General features: G+C 36.8%; 1 protein-coding gene and 1 pseudogene across 8 annotated transcripts in view; one reads left to right on the top strand and one right to left on the bottom strand.

Moving 5' to 3' along the window:
- Dock3 (dedicator of cytokinesis 3) overlaps positions 1 to 25,596 on the top strand; it is a 680,226-nt gene that overhangs the window by 263,353 nt on the left and 391,277 nt on the right. The gene's annotated exons all lie outside the window — the stretch shown is intronic.
- Positions 3,746 to 4,488, bottom strand: LOC124084317 (small ribosomal subunit protein eS6-like; annotated as a pseudogene).

Genomic DNA, 25,596 nt, shown 5'->3' with positions numbered 1-25,596 from the left:
TTTTAAACAACAGGAACCATTTCCCTATAAATAATAAGGATAAATGTAAATGGACTAAATTATCCAGTTAAAACATACAGACTAACTGAATGGATTAAAAAACAAAACCCCACAATATGCTGCCTAGAAGAAACTCACATTATTAGAAAACATGTAGAGAAACTGAAAGTGAAAGAATGGAAAATGGTATTCCAAGCAAATCGAAACCTAAAGTGAGTAGTAATAGCTATATTCTGACAAAATATATTTTAAGACAAAAACTGTAAGAAGAAACAAAGATGTTCACATTATAATGATCAGGGGATCAATTCAACAAAAATATGATATAGTAAATCCATATGCACCTACTGTTGAGTACCCTGTTTAATAAAACAAACCCTATTATAATTAAAGGGGTAGACAGACTGCAATGTCATAATACTGGATGACTTCAGTATTCCACTTTCATTAGTGGACAGATGATCCAGCAAAATATTCAACAAAGAAACATCAAACTATGGTGTAGATCAAATGAAATTCAACATTTACACAGCATACTATTAAACAGCTGCAGAAGACAGGGTTTTTTTGTTCATTTTTTAAAAAACTCAGCACATGAAACTTTCTCTAGAAAGAACCAAATATTAGGCCACAAAACAAATTTTAACAAATTCAGAAAACCAAAATCATAATCTGTGTCTTTTATGATCACAATGGAATAAAGCTAGAAGTCAACAACAACAGAAATTATATAAATACATGGAGAATGAACAGCACACTTTTGAATGAACAGTGGGTTATTGATGAAATCAAAAGAGAAATAAAAACATTTCTTGAAACAAATGAAATCGGAAATACAACGTACCAAAACTTACAGTATGCTACAAATGCAGTAGTTAGAAGTTGTCAGCAATAAATTTCCATATATTTAAAAAACCCCAAAATTTCTATTAGTGAGAGTGTGTATTGAAATCACCTTCTATTATTTAATTGGAACCTATCTGACCCTTTATGCCAGGTGGTATTTGTTTTATGAAATTTTGTATTGACATATGAGACATAAGTATTTACAAATGTTACATCTTCTTGGTGGATTGTTTACTAATATGTGGTGACCTTCTTTGTCTCTTCTAATTTTGGATTGAAGTCTTTTTCAGGTATGAGAATAGCCATTTTTGCTTGCATTCAGATTGCATTTCATAGAATAGCATTTTCCATTTTCATCCTGTGCATGTTCTTTTTTTTTTTTTTTTTTTTTGGTCAGTGAAGTGTATTTCTTGCAGACAGTAAACAGTTGGGTCTTGTTTTTTCATGTTATCTGCCAGTTTATCTTTGACAAATTAATGTCATTTAAATTCAAGAATATTATTAAAAGGTAAGTACTAATTTCTGTCATTTTCAAATGGTTTCTTTATTTCTAATTCTCATTTGTTTATTTGTTCTTCTATTGAGAATTTATTTTCCTTCCTGTGCTCATTTGATTATGTTTATCTTCCTTGTCTAGGTGGAGGATTCCTTTAAGTATCTTCTATGCTTTCTTAATGGTCATTAATTAGTTTAATTTGTGCTTATCTTACAAGGTTTTTATTTCTTTTTTATTTTAAAGGTTAAATTTACTGGATACACTAATGACAGTTTTTTTTTTCCCTGTGCTTGAAATACATATTCCATGCTCTCCCTGACCTTTATCAGTTTTCTGAGAAATCTGCTGTTATTCTGAGGGTACTGCCTTTACTAAGTGATTTGGCATTTTTGTCTTGTAGCTTTTAAAATGTTTCCTTGCTCTGTGTTTTGACATTTTATATGTTGTAGAGATATTTTTTTTTCCTCGTCATGTCTGTTTGGGATTCTAAATACAACCTATGTCTAATGTCTGTAATTCCCAAAATTTGGGAATTTTTCTGCTGTTATTGTATTGAGTAGGTATTCTGTATCATTAGTCTATATTGCTACTCCTTTTTCAATACCAGTGAGTCTTAAGTTAGGTCTTTTAATGTTGTCCCAGAATTCTTGTTTATTCATTTTTCCTTTCTTAGATCTTATGTTCTGGTTCTTTCACCTTGTCATCAAAGCCTGAAATTCTGCCTTCTGCTTTATGTAGTCTTTGGTGAGACTTTCAACTGAGTTTTTTTTATTTAACTTATTTCAGTTTCATTTCCAAAGTTTCTTTTTGGTGTTTTTTTTTTTCAAAAGCTGTCTTTATTGAAAAATTTCAGTTATATCCTGTATTGCCTTCCTTATTTCATTCAGTTTTTTATGTGTTCTGAGTTCACATAACAGTCATTAGAATTGTTTGTCCAGCATTTTATGCGCTATGGATTCAGTTTTTCCGAGTTATGAAATTTTAGAAGTATCTCGTTGACTTGTTTTCTCATGTTTCTTGTGTTTGTATGTTGAGATTCATGTATCTCTTTAGGATTTATTTCTCTTCTATTTTGTGAGGATCTTTTTAGTGAGCAGATTTCTCTTTCCAGTGTATTCTGAGCTTGGGCTATATCTGTTCCACTCAACTGGCCAAAGTGCATGTTCTATCACCAGCACCTCTTTGAGAGTAGAGAATAACCTAGAGAATAACCACCATTAACAGTGGTAACTTAAGAGCAAACCATATATCAACATTAATAAAAACATTTTATATGATCTCTACAACCCCATTAAACAAAGATAAGGGAGTATAACAATATAGAAATAACCTGAAAAAATAGGCATTAAGGATAGAATAATTAATGGTAAGTGTGTGAGTGTGTGTGTGTGTTTGTGTACATAAAGTATGGAGAAAGAAATAAAATGTCACGAGGAGCCACTTCAGAAAATACTCTTTAAGTCTGAATTCAAATCAAAGAGAGCTTTATTTACCTGGCCAGGGACTGTCACCCACCTGTAGAGCCTGAAGCTCTATGGGAGAACAGCAACTTCCTGGCCTGTGTCTTAAGTATTTAAGGATGAAAACCACAGCTCAGGGACTTTCCTTAGCACCATGTAAGCAAGCCAATCATAGAAGCTAAGAGAGCAATTAGCACAGCAACTCAGACAATCACATCTTGGATTTGAGCAGGTGTTAGACAATTGTATCCTGAGTTTGAGCAGATAATTAGTGGAGGTGAGAATCTACTTCAAAGTCTTGGGTCACCAAGACCACCATATCCTGGGTTGAGTACATTGTGTAGGGTACAAAGTACAGAAAACAATATATTATAAGAAAATAGCTTTCATTTCAGTTTCTCAGAAACATCTCTTGTAACTTTTTTTTTTAATAGAAGGCAGCAAAATGAAGTCTTAGGCCTACCTATGAGTTCTTGCTTTATAGTTGTCTTATCTCACTTACCAAAATCTTATACAGTGGTAACTTAAGAGCAAACCATATGTCAACATTAATAAAAACATTTTGTATGATCTTCCTAGGTTTTTACCTATAATCTATATTTTTTATTAATCTATAACCTATAATTTACACTCTTATTGATTACATTTATCAGTTCACACTACAATAAAAAGAGAAAATGTAGAGAGAGAGAATGACAAAAGAGAGGGGAAGGAAATACAATGAGAAGAAAGAAAGGAGCTACCAAGAAAAAATTCAATAAAATATGTAAAATTAAATAAAAATACAAAAAAACAAATCATAAGGGAAAACAAAACAAATTACAAAAAAAGCAAAAGCAAGAACAAACTAAAGAAAGACATAAGATTTTTCCTTGCTAACTTTATTTATTTATTTACTTATTTAGAAGGTCTGATTTTATTTATTTGTTACTGATAAAAATTCTTATTTTTGACTGGACTCAGAAGTAGAAGCTCTCAGAGAAGACAACCTGCGTCTCTTGGCGATCTGTTCCTGGCGTTTTTCTTTGGCTTTTTTCATTCTCTTGACCAAAAGTTTGGCATATTCTGCAGCCTCTTCCTTATTCTTCTTAGTACGCTGTTTCTTCAGAGCAATACACCCGCGCTTGTGTTGCAGGACATGTGGAGTAACAAGATGCTGAATCTTTGGTGCTTTGGTCCTGGGTTTTTACCTTCCTTGTTTAATGGTTTTCTGACAACATATTGGTGGACATCATCTTCCTTAGATTAAAAAGTTTGCGGATTCTGCTAGCTCTTTAGGTCCCAGTCTACCAGGTACAGTAGTATCAGTAAGTCCAGGAATATCCTTCTCTCCTTTTTTTTTTTTTTACAATAACCAAGTTGAAAACGCTCAGATTGGCATCCACAATGCAACCTCAAACAGATTTGCGCTTTCTCTCTCCAGTTTGCCTGGGTCTATAACAGGAGTGCCCCTTACTCAGTAGTAGGTGAACATGGCCATGTGTCAAGACACCCTGCTTCATGGGGAAACCTTATTTGTCGTTCCTGCCACTGATTCAGGCCACATAACCCTTCCATTCTTCACCCAGAGCATCCGCAGCAACTTCTGTGGCCATATGCTTCTCAAAAAGTACGAAGTTTGCCTTCATTGTCCATTTCAATGAGTTTCTGACAGCCAGTGGCTGGGAAGGAGATATTCAGCTTCATCTTGGAGCAGCGGATCGCCTACCAGCTAACATAATTTAAATGGAGACACTTTCCCAGGTTTCTAATTTTAGAGTTGACCAGCTATTAGAGGGCTGTGTGAGTTGCAAATACAATTGCCTTTGTTTCTTCTCAGCAACAGAGCAAACAGACCATACTTGTTACAGAAGTGTGTATGCTTAGGTCCACTCTCCTCTTCATCAACCAGCAAGTTTATGAGGGAAAGTTGTCTACTGCAGGGGTAAATTTATCTTCGAAAGCTGTTATTTTATTCCTGAGATGGGGTGTATAGCTATAGAAGGAGACGCCCACCAACCCTCCCCATGGAGGACCCTGTATTGCACCACATCCCAGTTCCTGAGAACTTTAATCTGTTTTCTCAGGGGCATATCAAGTGTTGCTTGCTGTGATAGTGAATCCTCCAAATACTTCTGAGTGTGGGAGGAGTGGCTGACAGGCAGAATCTGTGATGGGTTGGGGAATTGCAACTTGAAACTTTTCACTATGTCCAACCTTGGTACCCAGTACCTAGCTCCAGTTGGAAATCACACTCAGGGGGTCTATCTCCTCACAAAGCTCAAACTGCTAATTTCAATTTATTTTTATTTTATTTATTTGTTTTTGTGGTGCTGAGGATCGAATCCAGTGCCTCACATATGCAAGGCAAGTCCTCTGCCACTGAGCTACAGCCCCAGCCCTGCCTAATTTCAGTCTCAAAGGGAAGCATCCTTTGCATTCCTTTGCTCTGTATACCAGCAAACTGTGCCTCGTGTCATCCACATCCTAACAATTCATGCCACAGTCTTTCTCCATGACTCTGGGTTCAGGTATCAACTGACCTGGTGGCAGGATGGGAAGGTGTCACTTATGTCTTGGAGACAAAAAGGCAAGTGTTTTGATCTACAGAGAAAGCCTGGAGAAGGGATCTTTTCTTAAACTGACTCCCTAAGGGGCAGCATCTGAGTCTGCTGGAAAGTACAGGGGATCTCTTTTGCCACAGTGGTGGTGAATCCTCACTGAATGCCCCTGGGTGTGAGAGGAATGAATTCCCCCTTCCCCTGAGTCTGCATGGAGTAGAAAGCGGTAGACACCAAGCTTTCTACATCATCTAGCCCTGGCATTCCCAGCCTCAGCCCCTTTGTGAATCCACATAAAGCTGGACTTGCTGACGTTCACAAAGCCCAAACTACCTGTTTTATATGTGAGCTTCCTCTGCTTCTCTTTGCTAAATAGATTGGCAGACCTCACCTCCTTTTGTGGGTCTGTGTCACAAACACTGTTTTAGTTCCATAGCCCAATGTGAGGGGGGGGGAGTGACTGTAGGGTCTTAGAGATATAAAAATACAGGTGTTTCTCATCTCCCATACTGAAAGTATAGATAATGAAACCAGTTTTAAGATGACTCCTCTTCATTGCACTCCCATCTGAATTCTTTATGATTATATTATGGCTTTTCTTTAAACCCAGTTAGGAGAACCATCTGTTTTGAAATATTGATCCACAGGCAAATATTTGGTCCTGATAATCTACATTAATATAACAGCGAACTTAAAAGATTTACTTAAAAATTTATGCTTTTGCCCAATTTGCTGTTAGAGCTTTTCCTTTATTTGTATTGTCAGTTCTTTAATAATTATTCAGAATTTTAGCACCAATTTGAAACATTCTTAAAAGAGAACACAGTTCATGAATACTCTAGGAGATTATACAATGCCAAAATAAGACAAACAAATTGGTATTTAGGATCTCACTAGCCCCATGATGCCATAACATAAACAATTTCAGTTTCCTTACCACTGGATTCCATTATGACCCGAGGTTATTATATGACAATTTTCATTTCCAACATTCTGAAGGAATGAAGTATCATAATGGCATCCTTTTGAGTCAATATAGTTTCGTCTGAGTTATTAGACTTCTTTTAAGCACACTTTAAACAGCGCATTTAATATTTTCGTCATGAGGGATGGATTGATGGAGGAATTTGAGTTGTCTCAGAGGCATCCCCAGTAGAGTTGCATATCATTCTATATTTGTGTGCAGAGAGTTGGAAGAAAAAATTATACACAAAGGACATTCTTTCAATGAGATGCAACCAGCTCTGAAGCTTACTCTCTCACTCTGAAGTATGATAACAGCATATTAAAAAGGGTTGATATAATACTTTCCAATTTCCTGGGAAATGTTTTTATATAATAGAAGCTGAAAGTGATTTTTTTCAGGTATGAAATGTTCCAAAGTTATGGATTTAAAATGCACTGGAATTCAGCAATGCTTAGAGAAGGTTAAAAGAGTGTCTCTACTTACTAAAATTCCTACATAATGAATTCTATGCTGCTTCCCTGAAATGGCCAGAATTTTCATTCCTTTCAGTTCCAGTTTTCACACAAGAAAATTGGCCTTATTAATTCTTGACCAAATGACTAAACCGAGAGTTAAACTCTATTATTTTTATTCACAGAAAAGAAAATTTCCAACAAGGTAGATGTCTGCTTTTCTTAAAATATCTCCTAAAGAAGGGCCTGGTTTTTACAGATTTGCTTCTGAAAATCACATTTATTTTCTTGTTTAATGTCTCTTTTTACCAATTTATTCTTACATAGTGAGTTGGATAATGTTTCCCCAAATGCCCAGCTTCTTCATTCTTTCCAGTCCCAATTTCAACGTAGAAGATTCAGCCATTCAGCCTTATGTGAAGCCATAATTATAAGGCATAATACCATTTATATGGATATAATAATTTATAGAAAATGAAAAATACATGGCTTTAACATTAGACAATTGGCCTTTAATTCCAAATTCCTGAATTTCTAGTTTTGTGGCTTAGTGCAACACATATAAACACTTTGTGAGTCTTAGCTTCCTCATATATAAACTTTTGAGATAAGAAGCAGGATCTTTGGTTGTTTTGAAGGTAAATGGCAATAAATAGCAATATATAAAAAATTTTAACAGAGTAATTGGCACACAGGAAATGCTAGTAGTTGATTAAAACATAGGTGATTTTAAGATTTGTGTTAATTACTTTTATGGGAATTATTTTCCTCAGTAGATGCCACCGTTCCTAAAATGTTTCTCTGACTTCCTGATGCCTAACTAAAAATTTCAGAAAGTCTTTTTAGAGTTAATACATATTTGTTGTTTCCTCATTTGGAATTAAGCAAGATATTTCATTTGGGGGGAGTTTGTTTTGGAAAAAAAATAGAATTTTTATTGGTTCTTTTAACTTTAGGATTCATTATAACATAAAAGCATGGAATATAATTTGCTCTAATTTAGTCTCAAGTACTTCCCCTTTTCTCTCCTCTCCTCTCTCCTCCTGTTTTCTTCCTTCTAGTGATCTTACTACTATTTACTTATAGTCTTCTTTTAAAAAAATTAATGTCTTATGGATATACATAATGGTGAGATTCGCTGTGGTATATTCATATATATACACAGGAAAGTGTACATATCCATCCATCCTTCTCCTCCTCTTCCACCTCTTCCTCCTCCTTATGTTGGACCAGCTTCTGCATATCAGAGAAAACATTTGACCTTTAACTTTCTGGGCTGGCTTATTTCACTTAGACTGCTAGTCTGCAGTTCTATCCATTTACTGGAAAAATGTCATAATTTCATTCTTTATGGCTGAGTGTTATGATTTAGATATAAGATATCCTCCAAAAGTTCATGTGAGAGACAATGCAAGAAAGTGTAGAGGTATAATAACTTGGTTATAAGAGTCCTAACCTAATCAGTGCATTAATCTGCTGGTAGGGATTAACTGGATGGTAACTATAGACAAGTAGGGTGTTGCTGAAAAAGGTTAGGGACTTACCAAATTTAACTAGCAGTCTAAGTGAAATAAGCCTGACCCGGAAAATTAAATGTCAAGTGTTTTGTCTGATTGCCTTTGTCCTTGGTAAGGGGAATATCTCTCTCTCTCTCTCTCTCTCTCTCTCTCTCTCTCTCTCTCTCTCTCTCTCTCTCTCTCTCTCTCCTGTTCGCCATGTCCTGAGATACTTTCCTTTTCCTCATGCTTTCTGCAGTGGTATTCTGCCTCACCTCATGCCCAAAACAATGGAGTTAGCTGTCTATAGACTGAGACCTATGAAACTGTGAGCCAAACTTTTCCTCCTCTAAAATGGTTCTTGTTAGTACTTTGGATCATAGCAGTGCAAACTATGATTAATATAGAAATTGATATTAAGAAGTGGGATTCTTCTGAACCATGTGGTTCAGAAGCTTTTGGAGCTTTTTGGCGTTAGTGAGAGAAATTCTTTAAAGTTTAGAGATTCAAGCTGGAAAAGCGTAGATTATTTTAACTGAAACTTAATGGGTGGGAGTTCAGAAGAGCAGAATGCTTGTAGTATTGTGGACAGTAAAGACTGGGCTTTCAGGTTTCAGAGGAGGAAGAAGACTCTATTGTAAATGGAACTAGAGACCATTCATATTATTTTCTGGCTAAAAAGTTGTCTTATTTTGCCCGTGTCCTCAGACTTTGCTGATTTTAAAGGTTACGGACATCTTAATCTGGTACAAGAAATTTCTAGGTAGCTTAGCATTCAGGAGATGGCATGGATATTACTGGTAGCTTTTAACCAAATTGCTGGCAGCTTTTACTGTGATCATCAGGAGAAAAAAGCAAAGTGGAAAGATTTGAAAAACTTGGAGTTGGGCCAGAAAAATGGGAGTAAAACTGGGACAAAAGAAATTGTAGTTATTAAAGACTTTAGCAGATTGGGAGGCTGATACAGGAGGATCTTGAGTTCAAAGCCAGCCTAGTAAGACACTAAGCAACTCAGAACCTGTCTCTAAATAAAAATACAAAATAGGGCTGGGGATGTGGCTCAGTGGTTGAGTGCTCCTGAGTACCAAAAATAAAAATAAAAAACCCCCAAACTTTACAATCACTAAAGAGATATTAAATACTTTACCTAGAGATGTTAGGAAAGATGGCTTAAGGGCTTCTCAAGAGTTGGCAAGACCACATGTTTCTCAGGAATGTAAAAGTAAAAATTCCCCTGAGAAGAGACCATGGCGGCACCCTTCTTGAACAGTGGGTCCTGTGAAGTTGTTTCACCATTCAGCCACCTGTGCTCTTAGAGGCTGCTGTATCCATGATCCCTTGGCTAGTACTCGAAATGACAGCTGGCCTTGGTGTCAGTCATGTGGTGCTGGTTCTGGAGGAAAGCAGGATGCTACAGTTAGGGGATCATGGAGGCTTCCACTATATTTCAAAGGAAGGTCTGGGAGGCCAAGCAAAATGCAGTAGGGTTGAGTCCCTGCAGGCAACCTTTCAGAGGGCCATGATATGTGGAGAAATAAGAAGGCAAAGATGTAGTGGAGACCCCAAGATTAAGAAGTACCACTACCATGGAACATCTGCTGAGGAAATCTGCAGGAATTGGGCAAAAACAAGCCAAGAGAGGCCATGTGGGCTGCAACCCACAAGAGCAGGGCAGAGTAACACAAGTACTACAGATGCTGGATATGGAACTACAGGACTCATTTGCCTAGGTGGATTTTGGTCTTTCTTTGGTTCCCTCTTTTTTTTCTGTGCCCTTATTTCTTCACATGGAAATATTTACTCTGTGCTTTTATATGTTGGATTTATACAACTGTATTTCAATTTTTACTGGGGCTTATGCTGAGAGCTTGCCTTGAGTCATAGAGGAAACTCTGGACGTGGACATTTGAGCAATGTTGTTACTCTGGGACTCTTGGAAATAAATTATATGTATTTTTGCATTGTGAGATAAGCATGAGCTTTTGGGAGTCAGGAGAGGAATATTATGGTTTAGACATACGGTGTCCTCTAAAAGCTCATATGGGAGACAATGCAAGATAGTTTAGAGATAAAATGATTGGGTTATAAGAGCCTTAATATAGGGTGTGAATGGAAGAAGTGGGTCATTGGGGGCATGCCTTTGGGTATATATTTTGTCCCTTGTGAGTGGAACACTCTCTTTATGTCCTGATTACTATGTCCTGGGCTGGTTTTCTATGCTACATGCTTCCATTATGATGTTCTACCTTACCTCAGGCTCAAAGCAATGGAGTTGGTTCTCTGTGAACTGGGACCTCTAAAACTCTAAACCAAATAAAATTTCTCTTTACCAAAATTGTTCTTGTTGGGTCTTTTTGTTCTTGTCAGCGAAAAATCTGACTAAAACACATTTTACTTATCCACTCATCTTTTAAAAGGATACCTATATTGATTCCATAGCATGGCTGTTGTGAATTGTGCTGCTATACAATCATTGATGTGGCTGCATCCCTATAGTATGCTGATTATAAAATCCAATTTGAAAAGTTCTACTTTTGGCATTTGACTTCCATAATAGTCTATAAATGAGTACCTGGTTGATCTACTAAATCTTTAACAACCAAATAAATGGAGAAGAAAACGTCTCTACGTTAAAATAATATTCTTATATTGGACACAGAATTTGTTCTTCCTGACTTTTAAGAGAACCTTAGAAGACTATTATAAATAAATAGTCCCTTTACCCTGTTCATGTCTAGTTATGTAGCCATCCTCATTAGGACCCTGGCCTGCCAATTGAGAGCTCTTTTCATAGACATAGGAAATGGTTATTTCCTGAATTATTAGAAACTTCTATTTTTAATGACTTGAAAATCCAGTACATTGAATGTAAAATGCATGTGTATAACTCCCAACTGAGGTATTTATTTCCTATAAAAATCTAACTACATTAATTCATATTTAGATTCTTCCTGGAATATTTGGGAAGAATGAAAGAGATTTTATGTTAAAGTTAATTTGGCTATTATATCACTATTTAATTTCATCTTTCCTATATTGATTTTTGCAGAGTAAGCAAAGAATCTGGATCTCAGTGGCAACAAATTGTTAATTTGCACAGTCCGTTTCTTTGACTACTTATCTTCCACATGTACTTTCTACACACATTTGAATTCTGATACAAAAGCAAAAGTATATATCTACCTATCTTTTACTCACTAAAAAATTCATGGCAAATTATGAAAAAAATAAAATTTATCATTTTAACCATTTTTAAGTGTGTAGTTCAGTGGCATAAGAATATTTACAGTATTATGTAACCTTTTTCATCATCCATCCACAGACATTTTCTCCATCTTGCTAAACTGAAATTCCAAATTCCTGTTTTATCTTTCCCCAGAGACCCTGGAAACCACCATTTTACTTTTTGTCTCTATGAATTTGTCTGAGTATTTCATATGAATGGAATAATTTATTCTTTTTTTTACAACCTTATTTCACTTACAAATATCTTTATGATTCCTTCATATTATAGCTTGTATAGCATGTGTGAGACTTCTCCTCCTCTTTATTTTTTTTTCTTTTTTTTTTAATTTTTATTGTTGGTTGTTCAAAACATTACATAGTTCTTGATATATCATATTTCACACTTTGATTCAAGTGGGTTGTGAACTCCCATTTTTACCCCGTATACAGATTGCAGAATCACATCAGTTACACATCCATTGATTTACATATTGCCATACTAGTGTCTGTTGTATTCTGCTGCCTTTCCTATCCTCCATTATCCCCCCTCCCCTCCCCTCCCCTCCCCTCCCCTCTTCTCTTCTCTCTCTACCCCCTCTACTGTCATTCATTTCTCCCCCTTGTATTATTTTCCCTTTCCCCTCACTTTCTCTTGTATGTAATTTTGTATAACCCTGAGGGTCTCCTTCCATTTCCATGCAATTTCCCTTCACTCTCCCTTTCCCTCCCACCTCTCATCCCTGTTTAATGTTAATCTTCTTCTCCTGCTCTTCGTCCCTACTCTGTTCTTAGTTACTCTCCTTATATCAAAGAAGACATTTGGCATTTGTTTTTTAGGGATTGGCTAGCTTCACTTAGCATAATCTGCTCTAATGCCATCCATTTCCCTGCAAATTCTATGATTTTGTCATTTTTTAATGCAGAGTAATACTCCATTGTGTATAAGTGCCACATTTTTTTTATCCATTCGTCTATTGAAGGGCATCTAGGTTGGTTCCACAGTCTTGCTATTGTGAACTGTGCTGCTATGAACATTGAAGTAGCAGTGTCCCTGTAGCATGCTCTTTTTAGGTCTTTAGGGAATAGCTGGGTCAAATGGTGGTTCCATTCCCAGCTTTCCAAGAAATCTCCATACTGCTTTCCAAATTGGTTGCACCAATTTGCAGTCCCACCAGCAATGTACAAGTGTACCCTTTTCCCCACATCCTCGCCAGCACTTGTTGTTGTTTGACTTCATAATGGCTGCCAATCTTACTGGAGTGAGATGGTATCTTAGGGTGGTTTTGATTTGCATTTCTCTGACAGCTAGAGATGGTGAGCATTTTTTCATGTACTTGTTGATTGATTGTATGTCCTCCTCTGTGAAGTGTCTGTTCAGGTCCTTGGCCCATTTATTGATTGGGTTACTTGTTATCTTATTGTGTAATTTTTTGAGTTCTTTATATACTCTGGATATTAGGGCTCTATCTGAAGTGTGAGGAGTAAAGATTTGTTCCCAGGATGTAGGCTCCCTATTTACCTCTATTATTGTTTCTTTTGCTGAGAAAAAACTTTTTAGTTTGAGTAAGTCCCATTTGTTGATTCTAGTTATTAACTCTTGTGCTATGGGTGTCCTATTGAGGAATTTGGAGCCCGACCCCACAATATGTAGATCGTAGCCAACTTTTTCTTCTATCAGACGGTGTGTCTCTGATTTTATATCAAGCTCCTTGATCCATTTTGAGTTAACTTTTGTGCATGGTGAGAGAAAGGGATTCAGTTTCATTTTGTTGCATATGGATTTCCAGTTTTCCCAGCACCATTTGTTGAAGATGCTATCCTTCCTCCATTGCATGCTTTTAGCCCCTTTATCAAGTATAAGGTAGTTGTAGTTTTGTGGATTGGTTTCTGTGTCCTCTATTGTGTACCATTGGTACACCCACCTGTTTTGGTACCGGTACCATGCTCTTTTTGTTACTATTGCTCTGTAGTATAGTTTGAAGTCTGGTATCGCTATACCGCCTGATTCACACTTCCTGCTTAGCATTGTTTTTGCTATTCTGGGTCTTTTATTTTTCCATATGAATTTCATGATTGCTTTCTCTATTTCTACAAGAAATGCCGTTGGGATTTTGATTAGCATTGCATTAAACCATAGAAAACTTTTGGTAATATCGCCATTTTGATGATGTTAATTCTGCCTATCCATGAACAGGGTATATTTTTCCATCTTCTAAGATATTCTACTATTTCTCTCTTTAGGGTTCTGTAGTTTTCATTGTATAAGTCTTTCACCTCTTTTGTTAGGTTGATTCCCAAGTATTTTATTTTTTTTGAGGATATTGTGAATGGAGTGGTTTTCCTCATTTCCATTTCAGAGGATTTGTCACTGATATACAGGAATGCCTTTGATTTATGCGTGTTGATTTTATATCCTGCCACTTTGCTGAATTCATTTATTAGCTCTAATAGTTTCTTTGTAGACCCTTTTGGGTCTGCTAGGTATAGAATCATGTCACCTGCAAATAGTGATAATTTAAGTTCTTCTTTTCCTATTTTTATGCCTTTAATTTCTTTCGTCTGTCTAATTGCTCTGGCCACTGTTTCGAGAACTATGTTGAACAGAAGTGGTGAGAGAGGGCATCCCTGTCTTGTTCCAGATTTTAGAGGGAATGCCTTCAATTTTTCTCCATTCACAATGATGCTAGCCTGAGGCTTAGCAAGGATTGCTTTTACAATATTGAGGTATTTTCCTGTTATCCCTAGTTTTTCTAGAGTTTTGAACATAAAGGGATGCTGTACTTTGTCGAATGCTTTTTCTGCGTCTATCGAGATGATCATATGGTTCTTATTTTTAAGTCTGTTGATGTGGTGAATAACATTTATTGATTTCCGTATACTGAACCAGCCTTGCATCGCAGGGATGAATCCTACTTGATCATGGTGCACATTTTTTTTGATATGTTTTTGTATCCGATTCGCCAGAATTTTATTGAGGATTTTTGCATCTAGGTTCATTAAAGATATTGGTCTGTAGTTTTCTTTCTTTGAAGTGTCTTTGTCTGGTTTAGGTATCAGGGTGATGTTGGCCTTGTAGAATGAATTTGGAAGTTCTCCCTGTTTTTCTATTTCCTGAAATAGCTTGAAAAGTATTGGTATTAGTTCCTCTTTAAAGGTTTTGTAAAACTCTGCTATATACCCATCCGGATCGTCCTGGGCTTTTCTTATTTGGTAGTCTTTTGATGCTTTCTTCTATTTCCTCAATTGATATTGGTCTGTTTAGGTTGTCTATATCCTCCTGACTCAATCTGGGCAGATCATATGACTTAAGAAATTTATCGATACCTTCACTATCTTCTATTATATTGGAGTATAAGGATTCAAAATAATTTCTGATTATCTTCTGTATTTCTGAAGTGTCTGTTGTGATATTGCCTTTTTCATCCCATATGCTAGTAATTTGAGTTCTTTCTCTTCTTCTCTTCGTTAGCATTACTAAGGGTCTGTCGATTTTATTTGTTTTTTCAAAGAACGAACTTTTAGTTTTGTCAATTTTTTCAATTGTTTCTTTTGTTCGATTTCATTAATTTCAGCTCTGATTTTAATTATTTCTTGCCTTCTACTTCTTTTGCTGTTGTTTTGCTCTTCTTTTTCTAGGATTTTGAGATGAAGTATGAGATCATTTATTTGTTGGTTTTTTTCTTTTTTTAAGGAATGAACTCCAAGCAATGAATTTTTCTCTTAGAACTGCTTTCAATGTGTCCCATAGATTCCGATATGTTGTGTCTGTGTTTTCATTTATCTCTAAGAATTATTTAATTTCCTCCTTGATGTCTTCTATAACCCATTGATCATTCAGTAACCTATTGTTCATTCTCCAAGTGATGCATGACTTTTCCTTCCTTCTTTTATCGTTGATTTTCAGTTTCATTCCATTATGATCAGATAAGATGCATGGTATTATCTCTACTCCTTTATATTGTCTAAGAGTTGCCCTGTGACATAATATATGATCTATTTTTGAGAAGGATCCATGTGCTGCTGAGAAAAAAGTGTAACTGCTTGATGTTGGGTGGTATATTCTATATATGTCAATTAAATCTAGGTTATTAATTGTGTTATTGAGTTCTATAGTTTCCTTATTCAACTTTTGTTTGGAAGATCTGTCCAGTGGTGAAAGAGGTGTGTTGAAGTCTCCCATGATTATTGTATGGTGGTCTATTTGACTCTTGAACTTGAGAAGAGTATGTTTGATGAACATAGCTGCACCATTGTTTGGGGCATATATATTTATGATTATTATGTCTTGTGGGTGTATGGTTCCCTTGAGCAGTATGTAGTGTCCCTCTTTATCCCTTTTGATTAACTTTGGCTTGAAATCTATTTTATTTGATATGAGTATGGACACTCCTGCTTGTTTCCGAAGTCCATATGAGTGATATGATTTTTCCCAACCTTTCACCTTCAGTCTATGTATGTCTTTTCCTATCAAATGCATCTCCTGTAGGCAGCATATTGTTGGGTCTTGTTTTGTGATCCATTCTACTAGCTTGTGTCTCTTAATTGGTGAGTTTAAGCCATTAACATTTAGGGTTATTATTGAGATATGGGTTGTTCTTCCAGCCATATTTGTTTATTTATTTTACTAAACATGGTTTGTTTTCCTCTTTGATTATTTTCCCCCCTTTACTCTCCTACCTCCCACTGTTGGTTTTCATTGTTATTTTCCATTTCCTCTTCCTGTAATGTTATGCCGAGGATGTTTTGAAGAGATGGTTTTCTAGCTGCAAATTCTTTTAACTTTTGTTTATCGTGGAAGGTTTTAATTTCATCTTCCATCCTGAAGCTTAATTTCGCTGGATACACAATTCTTGGTTGGAACCCATTTTCTTTCAGTGTTTGAAATATGTTATTCCAGGATCTTCTAGCTTTCAGAGTCTGTGTTGAAAGATCAGCTGTTATCCTAATTGGTTTACCCCTGAATGTAATCTGCTTCCTTTCTCTTGTAGCTTTTAAAATTCTCTCCTTATTCTGTATGTTGGGCATCTTCATTATAATGTGTCTAGGTGTGGATCTCTTATGATTTTGCACATTCCGCAAAATGTAGGCTTCTAGGATTTGGGATTCTGTCTCATTCTTCAAGTCTCGGAAGTTTTCTCGTGTTATTTCATTGAATAGATTGCTCATTCCTTTGGTTTGGACCTCTATACCTTCCTGTATCCCAATGACTCTTAAGTTTGGTCTCTTGATGTTATCCCATATTTCTTGGATGTTCTGCTCATGGTTTCTTAACAGTCTTGCTGAGCTGTCTATGTTCTTTTCCAGTTGAAATACTTTGTCTTCATTGTCTGATGTTCTATCTTCTAAGTGTTCTACTCTGCTGGTAGTATTCTCCATTGAGTTTTTAAGTTGGTTTATTGCTTCCTGCATTTCTAGGATTTCTGTTTGTTTGTTTTTTATAACCTCTATCTCCCTGTATAGTTGATCTTTTGCTTCTTGGATTTGTTTATGTAATTCATTGTCGAAGTGATCTTTCATTGTCTGATTTTGCTGTCTAATGTCTTCCTTGAGACTCCAGATCATCTGAAGCATGTATATCCTGAATTCTTTATCTGACATTCCATCTGCTGCAGATATTACCTCTTCTAAAGTTGAATTGACCTGCATTGCTTGTGATCCTTTCTTTCCTTGTCTTTTCATACTGCTCGCGTTTCTTTCTGCTTGGTGAAACTGTTGTGTTATTGAAATTTCCCCCTATATATTTATATTGCTCTCGTATAATTGAAAATTCTCCCTTGCAGGGTCGGGCGGCGGCTGTGCTCCTCCTCCAATTGGGGTGATCTGTCTACCATGCTGACGGGCCGCTTGGCCTGTTCTGCCGGTCGGTTGCAGGTCTGTCTACCTTGCAGGTGCGGGCGGCGGCTCTGCTCTGCCCTTACTCCAATTGGGGTGGCGTGACTACCACTCCGGCAGGTCGCTGGGCCTGTTCCGGGTGCGGGCAGCGTCTCTGCTCTGCCCCTACTCCAATTGGGGTGACTTTTCTACCATGCCGGCAGGCCGCTGGGCCTGTTCCGCCAGTCGGCCGCAGGTCTGCCTACCTTGCGGGCACGGGCGGCGGCTCTGCTCTGCCCCTACTCCATTGGGGTGAAGTGACTACCACGCTGGCGGGCCACTGGGCCTGTTCCAGGCGCGGGCAGCGGCTCTGCTCTGCCCCTACTCCAATTGGGTACTCCAATTGGGATGACGTGTCTACCATGCCAGCAGGCCGCTGGGCCTGTTCCGCTGGTCGGTCGCAGGTTTGCCTACCTTTCGGGGACGGGTGGCGGCTCTGCTCTGCCCTTACTCCAATTGGGGTGACGTGACTACCACGCCGGCAGGTCGCTGGGCCTGTTCTGGGTGCGGGCGGCGTCTCTGCTCTGCCCCTACTCCAATTGGGGTGACTTGTCTACCATGCCGGCAGGCCGCTGTGCCTGTTCCGCCGGTCGGCCGCAGGTCTGCCTACCTTGCGGGCACGGGCGGCGGCTCTGCTCTGCCCCTACTCCATTGGGGTGACGTGACTACCACGCCGGCAGGTCGGTCTTCTCCTCCTCTTTAAAGCTAATATTCTATAGCATGTACATACCACACTTTAAGAATCTCTTCATCCCTCAATAGATGCTTTGTTTGCTTTCATATTTTGGCTGTTGTGAATAATGCTGCTACAAATGTGGGTATTTGTGTCCCTGATTTCACTTCTTTTGAGTTTATACCAATAAGTAGAATTGATAGATTAAATAGTAATACTAGTTTTAAATGTTTTTAAGGAACCACCTTATCGGTTTCCTTCTCTCTCTCTCTCTCTCTCTCTCTCTCTCTCTCTCTCTCTCTCTCTCACACACACACACACACACACACACACACACATACACACACACACACACAATTAAGGAAGTTGTTAGTGTTTCTCAAAAATAAAAACTTAAAATGATAGAAGTCCCAAAAATCATTTTATTCATTATTGACTATATTAATTATACCTCAAATTTTAAGTCCTACTGAGCATTGTTTTATCTAAAGACTAGATAGTACAGTTAGATTTCAAAGTATATATAAAATGAAAAGGGAAGGAGAGAAAGTGAAATGATTGAAATATACAAATAAACATGTACACATGACAAGCAAATAGAAAATATGCAAAGATACTAGATAGTCTTTATTTCTGTAATTAGTTATTAGGCCATCATTGATATCTATTACTTCTTTTTACTACTTCCTATGTTTCTCCTGCCCTTAGTAAGTACCTCAGTTGATTACGGTTCTTTTTTTCTTTTTGGTCCCAAGGGTGCTCAACCATTTAACATGTTTCCAGCCTTTTTTCTTTTTTAAGACAGGGTGTCACTAAGTTGTTTAGGGTCTGGCTGAGTTTCTGAGGCTGGCATTGAACTTGTGTTCCTCCTGCCTCAGCCTCCCAAGCTGGTAGGATCACAGGCATATGTTCTGTATCCATTGTTCAAAGTTATTTTTGTGGTGGAATTATTTAACTCTTCATTCCTAAAGGGTCTGTGTCCTTAGTCATCCTGCTTTTTTAGGTTTCTGAATATTCTATTATCATTTACTGTAGGGCATGGAAGAAATAAGAGGTATCCTAGATTCTAGACATACTTCTTATTGCCTCATTGTTAAGAAGCAATTGAATATTTTTTCAAGACCTTGGTAATAAGAATCAGCCATTCAAAGTCTACAGTAGTGGTTTAGTAGCATAATGAATCCCCAGTGGCCTCGTGGGAATATTAGCATCATCTAGTTTAATGAAACCATTGCTGTGTCCCCTGTTGAAAGTAGTTTCCCCACAGGGGCTAAAATCTTCAAACCAATAGAGTTCAAAGGTGCTGTGATAAGAACTTGAAATTCTGTGAATAAGTCATTAGGTATAATATCAAAGAATCCATTCCCACTTCCATTTCTTGATTTTAGACCTATGAATTCTGACTGTGGGGGAGACCACACCACATCATGTTCTGTTATTTAATGTTTATGCTCCATCGTATAATATATATAATATATAACTATAATATAGTTCTTTCCAGATGTTGTTTCCCAGCCAACTCCTTAGTCTTCAGTAAGTCATTCCACCTTTCAGTTAAGCAATTGCTCTGGAAGGTGTGGTATGCAATAATACCAGTAATTCCATGGACATAACCAGTGCTGCACTTTATTGATCAGATACAATCCTTCATGAAATTCTGTGATGGTGGATAAGACATTATGTGATTCCAGAGATAGTGTTACTGCCAGAAACATAGACAAGGAAGACAAATCCATATTCAAAATATCTGCCTATTCCAGTAAGAATGGGTCTGTGCCCTTCCATCATGGGAAAGGTCCAGTGTAATCAGCTTTCCACCAGGTTCGCATGAGGAATGATGCCAGTGAAGATTCATTTTTGATCTTTAGGTTTGGAAAACATCAGCCTTGATAAGGGGAAATTCATGTTGCTGAGATTATGCTTAGCTTCTGTCCCTGCTACCAGCCACTTTATTCATGGGCCTATTAAGCAAACCCTGCATGACTGAGGGAAAAAAAGGAGCTTGAAGTTCATAGAGTATGCCATTTTATCCACTAATCCTTTGGAAAATATTCACATGGGACTCAAGTATCTTTAGGTTATTTTGTTACTATATAAAGAGGTCCATCCACATACCTTTCCTCAGACTTCATTGTCACCAGTTTTCCATTTTTATTCCTTCCAAGTTTCTTAGCATCCTGCCAAACCATTACAAACTGTTCATGAATGAGTGCCTATCTGTATTCCTGGTTATCTTCCACATCAAATATAATGGGTCAAATATACTATTCACACTTTTCTCATACTTATGGTTACTGAGAGGATTTTTCTTCTTCATTCTCCTTTGGGCTCATCCCTTCATGGGGATATCATATTGTAACCATTCCTTTTGGGGTGATTCTAGTATATTGTACAGACCCCCATCTGCAAACCAGTCTTCAGTTTTTTTCTTCCTCAGTTAATTGGCCATAAGAAAAATTCCAGGAGAACGTAAGCATGAATTAGGAGATTGGGCCAGTGGTGAAACAGGATTTGGTTTCAAGGAGTCTGAATCACTTGGTCATGCAATTTACTTGTATTTTCAAGACATTCCCAAGCTCAGCTTCAGATAGCATTTGATGATAGATTGCTGGTATGCATTCCCAACCTATAGCTAAATATGTCATACTACAATACCCAAATTTATGATGGGAGTTTAGTTTACATGTTCACCTGATATCCCATAGTTCCGACCCAATAGCAATTCTAAACAAAGGAATAGTTACCGAAGGAAGAAATGTAGATTTGTTCAAAAATCCTAATTATTTGCATTACAATTTTGGTAACATGCTTGTCTGAAGCTCCATATAGCATCTTGATTTGCCATGGACACTGTGAGTATCACTGGATCTGCTAGTAAAGCAGCTTAATGCAGCAGCTTGCACTTGCTATAGAGCCTTCTATTTCTGGTCCCTCTTCAAAAATGGTAGACTTATGGGTGACTTTACAGATGGATATTCAAATGTGGTATATATTGCCTCCAAAATCTCAAAAGTCCTACCAAAAATTGTGACTTCTTTTTTTATGGCAGGTGGTTCAATGTACAACTGTTTGTTTTTACTTGGGAGAGAATACTGCAACATGACCAGACCATACATAACCCAGACACTTCACTAAGGGTCAGGGCTCTGAATTTTAAGGGGTTTTCTCCTATTATCAAATACCAGTTTCTTCCCTCTAGATAGAAGGATAATTTGTGATATTTACATTCTTATATTTCCTCTTTTTTGCTTCTTTTTAGTTGTATATGACAGCAGAATCCATTTTGATATAATTATTACAAGCATAGAATATGTCATTTTAGTTAGAGTCCTATTCTATGGATGTACATGATGATGGGATTCATTATGTTGTTTTCATGTACGTGCATGGGAAAACTATGTCAGATTTATTCCACTGTCTTTCCTTTGCTTATCTTCCCTCCCTTCCCTCCATTCCCCATTGTCCAACCTACTGCACTTTTATTCTTCCCCTCATCCCTCCTTATTGTGGGTTAGCTTCCACCTATCAGAGTAAATATTCAACCTTTGGTTTTTTGAGACTGGCTTATTTCACCTACCATGGTAGTCTCTACATTCATCCATTTTCTGGCAAATGTCATAAATTCATTTGTATTCGTGGCTAAGTAATACTCCATTTTGTGTGTGTGTGTGTGTGTGTGTATCACATTTTCTTTATCCATTCATCTGTTGTAGGGCACCTTAGTTGGTTCCATAACTTAGCTATGGTGAGTTGAGCTGCTATAGACATTGATGTAGCTGTGTTACTGTAGTATGCTGATTTTAAGTCCTTTGAGTATAAACCAAGGAGTGGGATAAGTGGGTCAAATGGTGGTTCCATTCCACATTTTCTGAGGAATTGCCATTACTGCTTTCCAGGGTGGTTGCATCAATATGCAGTTCTACTAGCAATATATGAGTGTACCTTTTCCCTTGCATTCTTACCAACATTTATTATTACTTATATTCTAAATAATTGCCATTCTGACTGCAGTGAGATGGAATCTCCATGTAGTTTTAATGTGTATTTCTCTAATTGCTAGAGATGTTGAACATTTTTTTCATATATTTTTTTTTTAACCATTCTTAATTCTTCTATGAAGTTTCTTTGCTCATTTTTTGATTGGATTATTTGGGTTTTTTGTTTTTGTTTGTGTGTGTTAAGTTTTTTGAGTTCTGTCAATTTTTTCAATGGTTTCTTTCTTTTGTTTCAATTTCATTGATTTCTGCTCTGATTTTAATTATTTCTTGCCTTCTGCTACATTTGCTGTTGTTTTGCTCTTCCTTTTCTAGGGTTTTGAGATGAAGTGTGAGCTCATTTATTTGTTGGTTTTTTCTTTTTTTTGAGGAATGAACTCCAGGCAATGAATTTCCCTCTTAAAACTGCTTTCATTGTGTCCCATAAATTCCAATATGTTGTGTCTGTATTTTCATTTATCTCTAAGAATTTTTTTATCTCCTCCTTTATGTCTTCCGTAACCCATTGATCATTCAGTAACATATTGTTCATTTTCCAGGTGATTCAGGATTTTTCCTTCCTTCTTTTATCATTGATTTCCAGTTTCATTCCATTTATGATCAGATAAGATGTATGGTATTATCTCCACACCTTTATATTTACTTAGGGTTGCCCTATGGCATAATATATGGTCTGTCTTTGAGAAGGATCCATGTGCTGCTGAGAAAAACGTGTATCCACTTGATGATGGTTGATATATTCTATATATGTCGGTTAAGTCTAGGTTATTGATTGTGTTATTGAGTTCTATAGTTTCTTTATTCAACTTTTGTTTGGAAGATCTGTCCAATGGTGAGAGCAGTGTGTTGAAGTTACCCATAATTATTATGTTGTAACAGACACTAGTATGGCAGTATGTAAAAACGTGGATGTGTAACCGATGTGATTTCTGCAATCTGTATACAGGGGAAAATGGGAGTTCATAACCCATTTGAATCAAATGTATGAAATAAGATATGTCAAGAGCATATGTTGTTTTGAACAACTAATAATAAAAAAAGTCTTTTGAAATATTTAACCAATTTTTACTTGTGTTAGTTTCTCAAATTTGAGTTTCTAGAATTCCCTGTATATTTTGTATTTTGTACAGAATTCCTTTATCAAATATACAATTTTGGAATATTTTTATCCAATTCATGCCTTATTTTTTTTCATTTTCTTATCACTGACTTTCAAGAGAAAAAAAAATCTACCTTAATAAAGTCAATTTTTTAATGAAAAAAAAGTTTTTTGAGTTCTTTGTATATCCTGGAAATAAATGCTGTATCTGAGGTGCAGGTGGCAAAGATTTTTCTCCCATTCTGTAAGCTTTTTGTTCATGTTCTTGATTGTTTCCTTTGCTGTGAAGAAGCTTTTTCATTTGACACCATCCCATTTGTTGATTATGATTTTACTTCTTGTGCTTTAGGGGTCTTCTTAAAGAAGTTCCTGTGCTGATACATTGGATTGTTGGGCCTACCTTTTTTTCTAATAGGTGCAGGTTTCTGGTCTAATACCTATGTCCTTGATCCATTTTGAGTTGAGTTTTGTGTAGGGTGAGAGATAGGGTTAAATTTCATTCTTGTGGATTTCCAGTCTCCCCAAGTTGTTAAATAGTGTCCGAGAACTCATAACTTTTTTTATCAAAAAACTTTTGTAAATCCACTTTTAAATAAAACAGTGACAGAATGTCAAGAAGTTTTATGCTGCAATTTGAAAAGCACTGGTTCTTGATTTTCTTGTCACTCCAAAGTGTTTTCTTGTGAGAAACTCTGTAATGCTGTTGTGTCGTCATTTGTGATACTGGGAAGTGCTCTTGATTGCTTATTAGGTCTCTATCAGCTTTAAATTTTATATTTCTCCTATAATATCAATTTGTCATAACCATTTTGATATATTAAAGGTGTGTATCACAGTGCCAGGCATGAAATAGCTGTTCAGTAAATGTGTAATTGAATGTCAGAATTTCAATGTCAGGTCATTGAAACCAGACCCCTGCTCTTACTACTTGAGAAAACTATTGATGACTTGTTTTCAGGAAAATGCTGTTTCTTGTTTAGTTGTTTTTTAAAAAGCCTATTCTTGTTGGTTTGTCCTTGTATAAATATCTAAATGTGGGAGATTGGTGCATTAATAGTTAAACTCAGATTTTTTAAATCAGTTGATACTTTTATATAAAAATAGAAAATTAAAATTAAAAATAAAGCCAAACAAATTGTAAATAACAACTACTTGTTGAATGTTCCTACAGTATATTTTATGGCATTTGTACTCTACTGTTTAAGCTGTAACCTATTAAAATGTGAGGTGAGGTCAGTTAAGTCAGTCATGTCACGTTCAAATCTGGGAGGTATATAAGTACCCATGTTAGTTTTCTCTTGCAGCCCTAACATATTACAACAAATTTACTGGCGTAAGAGAATACCCATTATTTCACAGTTTCTGTGGGCTAGAAGTCTGGGTATAATATGGCTCATTGATTCTCTATGTAGATTCAAAAGGGCTGAAATTAATATCTTGGCAGTTTTGAGTTCTCTTCTGGAGGTTCTGCAGGAGAATCCATTTTTAAGGCTCATTCAACTTACAGGAAGAAACTACTTTTATGCAGTTGTAGTTCTGACTTTGCCATTCATTGGTTGACTGTCCCCCAGAGGATATTCTCAACTTCTAGAGAAGACATACACTGCTGGCTTGTGAATTCCTCCAAAATTAGCAATGGTGAGACAAATTCTTCTCATGCTTCCAATCTCTCTGACCTTCATTCTGTCTCATCTCTCCTCTTATTTTTTTCTATCATACCTTCCCAACTTTTCTGCCTTACTTTTCTGCTTTTAAGGGTTCCCTATGGTAATCCAAGGTAATTTCCCAAATTAAAATTAGCTGAATAATAACCTTAATGATATCTGCAGCATTCCTTCACAGCAGTACCTAGAAGAGTGTTTGATTGAATAAAGTACTGGAATCTTCTGCTTACCAGAACTCCCTTCTCTCTCCACATCCACATTTGCATCCATGTTTTCTCAAGTACATCTTCCTTTAGTTACAATGGAATTTTGAAGACTTGGTCAGAGGAATCATCTGCTTTAGTATAACTGTTGTAGGAACAGATGAGGCAAGGCACCAAAGATAGCAGGAAAAGATTTATTTGGCTGCAGCCAGGTTCATATGGTACAGCTTTTGCTATAATCAATCAATCCCCTGAACCCCGAGTTTAGGTAGTTTCAGAATTTTATACTCAGCATGTAAGGGGAGGGGCTCAGAAGTTCATAGTCTGTAGAAGTTCACATAAAAGCAGCTTTTTCTTTCACTATTCTGGGCAAGTTAACCCTTAAAAGACAACACTTGAAAGTGGTGGAGAGCTTTTCTCCCCTTTTTTTACTTGCCCCTGCCAGCTATTACCATGGAGCCCAATTGGTAACTTATCTTAGAAATGTAGACATCTCGAGTTCCTCTATTCCTCCCATGCTTCCCCTCCCTACCCCACTATGAATCAGTCTCCTTATATCAGAGAAACATTCAGTGTTTGTTTTTTTTTTTGGGGGGGGGATTGGCTAAC

Source organism: Marmota monax, unplaced genomic scaffold (genome assembly GCF_021218885.2).
Source record: "Marmota monax isolate L192 unplaced genomic scaffold, Marmota_monax_Labrador192_F-V1.1 WCK01_AAM20220418_F8-fsc00022, whole genome shotgun sequence".
NCBI classification, from domain to species: domain Eukaryota; kingdom Metazoa; phylum Chordata; class Mammalia; order Rodentia; family Sciuridae; genus Marmota; species Marmota monax.
This window is presented reverse-complemented; position numbering and strand designations above follow the sequence as displayed.